Raw genomic sequence first — 5,602 nt, 5'->3', positions numbered from 1 at the left:
GACTACCCATTGTTGTTTTTCGAGTACTTTATGAAATGTATAAGTGTACAGCCATGCGAAAATGGCTTGTAGAAGTGGAGTATGGCATTAGACCATTCGTGTTTATGAATGTATAGATGGTTTCATGATGTAACTATAGTTGGAATGGAAGTGTTGAGCAAATGATCAGCCACTGGAATGGCTAAGTATGATCATATGTGGGCTTATGTATGACAAGGCCCTAGTTGGTCAATGAAACCCCAAATTAGGTAAGGTTTACTTTGAAAACAGAAGCTGATAGCAGTAGTGGTGTGGATTGGAAAAATCACAAGAATTCGTAGGAGTGGAATTAAATAGTGAATAAATTATGTAATCGAACCTTGATGAATCTACTTTCATATGGAAGTAACGAAACAATCATAGGAACAGTACAGTAAGAGATATTTGGGTTCTTGTGGAACAGGGCCAGAACAGTTTCTGGATTCCCTGTTCCGCCTTTGGAAATTCACTATAAATTGACCAGAGATAGTTAGGGTTCATACCATATATGTATGGATTCCTCTCTGAGTCTAGTTTCTATAGAAACAAACGGCATCAGTATTGAAGCTCTGTGCAGAGAGATATCCAAGTCGTAATTAGAAAAGGTCAGTGTAGTCGACCCCTGTAACATGGGAGACTTTGACTAATAAACTGTACTAATTGGCCCGACCAAAAATTCTAGAAAAAAATACATAGGTGAGGACATGAGTCTAGTTTCAGGGAAAAATCACAAAACTGATTTTTGAGTTGTGAAACTCAAGATATGATTTTTGAAGCGACTAGTACTACGACTAGGCAGTGTCTGGAAAAATTTTTCAAAGTTTGTTAACATCTCGTGTCCGACTCCGGTGTCGGTCTCGGGTTCGGGGTGTTACATTTTATTGGTATCAGAGCTACGGTTTAGTCGATTCTAGGACTACCGTAATGTTTTGGGTCTAGCTATACATGCCATTTTATGTGATTACTTGATAGTGTGGTGATTTCTGACAATTGTAAATGTGTTTATTTATAGTAATGGATCCCGATCGTGACCGAGAGGTAGCTGATGATCTTGAGAGTGTAGCGCCTGCTCCCGCACAAGGGACAGTGCCGGCAAACTCTCAACCTAATGCTAGTAATCAGAATGATGAAGCTAGACAAGCATTCTATAGCGTGATGAATGATTGGTTTAACCAATACATTCGAACTAATATGGCTGTTCCACAACCTCCATTCCCGACAAATACTACCCCCGCACCTACAATACCACCGGTAACGGACCAAATAAGGTCAAATAAGCCCCCAGTTGACAGAATCCGAAAACATGGGGCTACTGAATTTAAGGCTATGGATAGCGATGATGCCGAGCAAGCTGAATTTTGGCTGGACAACACTATCCGGGTACTCGATGAGCTATCTTGTACACCCGATGAATGCCTAAAGTGTGCTATCTCCTTGCTACGTGATTCTGCCTACTATTGGTGGAGTACTCTGACTTCTATTGTGCCCCGAGAGCAAGTAACTTGGGAGTTTTTCCAAACTGAGTTTCGGAAAAAGTATATCAGTCAGAGATTTGTTGATCAAAAACGGAAGGAATTTCTTGAGCTTAAGCAGGGCTCCATGTCGGTTACTGATTACGAGCGAAAATTTGTTAGACTTAGCAAATACGCTCGGGAATGTGTTTCGTCCGAAGCTATTATGTGTAAACGCTTCGAGGATGGGCTGAATGAAGATATAAAAATGTTCGTTGGCGTTCTTGAAATACGAGAGTTCGTGGTACTTGTTGAACGAGCTTATAAAGCCGAAGAGCTTAGAAAAGAAAAGCAAAGAGTTGATGAGGGAACTGGAGAGTTTCGTAAAAGATCCTCGGGAAGGTCTCTTCAACAGACATCGAAGAGATTTCGAGATGATGCGGGCCAGTTTAGAGGCACTTCGGGCCTTTTTGGACGAGATCGTGATCGACCCCCTGTGGGTACACGAGGCACTTCGGTCGCCAGTGTTGGGAATGAACGTCGAGACAGGACGAAATGCCGATATTGCGGTAAATGGCATTCGGGGAGTTGTAGATTTCCTGACCGCTCCTGTTACAAATGCGGATCAGTTGACCACTTCATTAAAGATTGCCCGAGGTTGTCGGGACAGAATGCAAGTCAGAGTGGGAGACCGGGTGCTACCACTGCTCGAGGTAGACCATCTGGAAATATGGGCAATGCTAGTGGTGGTCAGAGAGGATCTAGAGATGATATAACCAGATCCGAAGCCCGTGCGCCTGCTAGAGCTTATGCTATACGTGCCCGCGAGGATGCTTCTTCGCCTGATGTTATTACCGGTACATTCACTCTCTTTGATACTAATGTAATTGCTTTGATTGACCCCGGTTCTACTCATTCTTACATATGTGAAACCTTAGCATCTAGTAAGACTTTACCTATTGAGTTTACTGAGTTCGTAATTCGGGTGTCAAATCCCTTGGGTCGTTACGTGCTTGTCGACAAAGTGTGTAAGAAATGTCCCCTGGAAATTCGAGGTTCCTGTTTTCCGGCGGACTTGATGCTTTTGCCGTTTGATGAATTTGATGTTATCCTTGGGTTGGATTGGTTGACCGCGCATGATGCGATTGTGAATTGCAAGAGCAAGACTATTGATTTGAGGTGCGCAAATAACGAAGTAGTCCGAATTGAGTCTGCGGACTTGGAGGGGATGCCAGCTGTAATATCAGCAATGTTGGCACAGAAATATGTAAGAAAAGGGTGCGAAGCATACCTTGCGTATGTACTTGGTGACAAAGAATTAGAAAAGAAACCCGAATCTGTGCCGGTGGTTTGTGAATACCCGGATGTTTTTCCGGAAGAATTACCGGGTTTACCACCTGTTCGGGAGGTAGAGTTTGGTATTGAGCTTGTACCAGGGACTACGCCGATTTCGATAGCTCCGTATCGTATGGCACCAACCGAGTTAAAGGAGTTGAAAGCTCAGTTGCAAGAACTGACGGATAGAGGTTTCGCTCGACCAAGTTTCTCACCTTGGGGTGCACCAGTATTGTTCGTGAAAAAGAAGGACGGAACCATGAGGTTGTGCATTGACTATCGTCAGCTGAATAAAGTGACGATAAAGAACAAATATCCGTTGCCGCGCATCGATGATTTGTTCGACCAACTGAAGGGAGCCTCAGTGTTCTCAAAATAGATTTGAGATCGGGCTATTATCAGTTGCGAATCCGAGATTCAGATATTCCCAAAACTGCCTTCAGAACGAGATATGGTCACTACGAATTCTTAGTGATGCCGTTTGGGCTCACTAATGCCCTACAGTATTTATGGATTTGATGAATCGGATCTTCAGACCGTATTTGGATCGGTTCGTAGTGGTGTTCATTGATGACATTTTGGTCTATTCAAGAGACGAGACTGAACATGCTGAGCATCTGAGGCTAGTGCTGCAAATTTTGCGGGATAAGCAGTTATATGCTAAGTTCAGTAAGTGTGAGTTCTGGTTAAGAGAGGTTAGCTTCTTGGGTCATGTGGTATCCGCGTCGGGTATTCGAGTTGACCCGAACAAAATTTCAGCCATACTTGACTGGAAACCTCCGAGAAATGTTACTGAAGTTCGGAGCTTTTTGGGGCTCGCCGGTTATTACCGACGATTTGTGAAAGGTTTCTCGATGATAGCCACACCAATGACGAAGCTACTTCAAAAGGATGTTAAGTTCGAGTGGACAAAGAAATGTCAGAAAAGTTTCGACCAACTGAAAACTCATTTGACTGAAGCTCCAATTTTGGTGCAACCCGAATCAGGTAAAGAGTTTGTCATCTATAGTGACGCATCCCTACTTGGGTTGGGTTGCGTATTGATGCAAGAAGGTCGAGTCGTGGCCTATGCGTCGAGACAATTGAAGCCACACGAGAGGAATTATCCAACCCATGATCTCGAACTAGCTGCCATCGTGTTTGCTTTAAAAATATGGCGACATTATCTGTTTGGTGAGAAGTGCCATGTATTTTCGGATCACAAAAGTCTCAAATATTGATGACTCAACGAGACTTGAATCTGCGACAAAGACGTTGGCTTGAGTTGTTGAAAGATTACGAGCTTGTCATTGATTACCACCGGGAAAGGCTAACGTGGTTGCGGACGCCTTAAGCCGGAAGTCATTGTTTGCTTTACGAGCGATGAACGTGCATTTGTCTGTTCTACCAGACAGTGTGTTAGTAGCTGAATTAAAAGCTAAACCATTATTGACTCACCAAATTCGTGAAGCTTAGAAAGTCGATGATGAATTGGTTGCAAAACGGGCTAAGTGTTTTCCGAACGAGGAATCGGAGTTTCAAATTGATGATGATGATTGTTTGAGGTTCAGAAATCGTTTGTGTGTTCCAAGGAATTCGGAACTCATTTCGATGATTCTGAACGAAGCCCATTGTAGCCGAATGTCAATTCACCCGGGGAGTACGAAAATGTACAACGATTTGAAACGTCATTTTGGTGGTATGGTATGAAACGGGACATCTCCGACTTTGTTTCGAGATGTTTAATATGTCAACAAGTGAAAGCGGAACATCAAGTGCCTTCAGGATACTCCAGCCGATCATGATACCCGAGTGGAAATGGGATCGAGTCACAATAGACTTTGTGTCCGGACTGCCCTTGTCAGCAAGTAAGAAGGATGCGATATGGGTTATTGTTGATAGACTGACTAAGTCGGCTCATTTCATCCCCGTACGTACGGATTTTTCATTGGAGAAACTAGCTGAATTGTACGTTTATCAAATTGTGAGATTACATGGGGTACCTGTTTCTATCGTGTCGGATAGAGATCCGAGATTCACCTCACGATTTTGGAAGAAATTGCAAGAAGCTCTGGGTACCAAGTTGCATTTTAGCACTACTTTCACCCCCCAAACCGATGGTCAATCCGAGCGGATAATTCAGATACTTGAGGATATGTTGAGATGTTGCATCCTCGAGTTTAGTAGTTCATGGGAACGGTATTTACCTTTGATTGAATTCGCTTACAACAATAGTTTTCAATCAAGTATTAAGATGGCACCTTACGAGGCTTTGTACGGTCGTAAATGCCGTACACCATTGTTTTGGACCGAGCTCGGTGAAAGTAAAATTTTCGGAGTTGATTTGATTAAAGATGCTGAACAGAAAGTAAAGGTAATCCGTGAAAGTCTAAAGGTAGCCACGGATCGTCAGAAGTCGTACGCAGATTTGAAACGAAAAGACATCGAGTATCAGGTGGGAGACAAAGTGTTCCTTAAGGTTTCACCATGGAAAAAGATACTCAGGTTCGGCCGTAAGGGCAAGTTGAGCCCAAGATTCATTGGGCCGTACGAAATCTCCGAACGAGTTGGTCCGGTCGCGTATAGATTGATTTTGCCCCCGGAGCTTGGAAAAGATTCATGACGTCTTTCATGTTTCGATGCTTCGACGCTATCGATCTGATCCATCGCACATAATTAGCCCATCAGAGGTTGAAATTCAAGTCGACAGGAGCTATGAAGAAGAACCGATGCGTATCCTAGCTCGTGAAGTGAAGGAGTTGCGAAACAAAAGAGTTCCGCTAGTAAAGGTGTTATGGCTCAAACACGGGATCGAGGAA

This window comes from Gossypium hirsutum, chromosome A11, assembly GCF_007990345.1.
Source record: "Gossypium hirsutum isolate 1008001.06 chromosome A11, Gossypium_hirsutum_v2.1, whole genome shotgun sequence".
NCBI classification, from domain to species: domain Eukaryota; kingdom Viridiplantae; phylum Streptophyta; class Magnoliopsida; order Malvales; family Malvaceae; genus Gossypium; species Gossypium hirsutum.
This window is presented reverse-complemented; position numbering follows the sequence as displayed.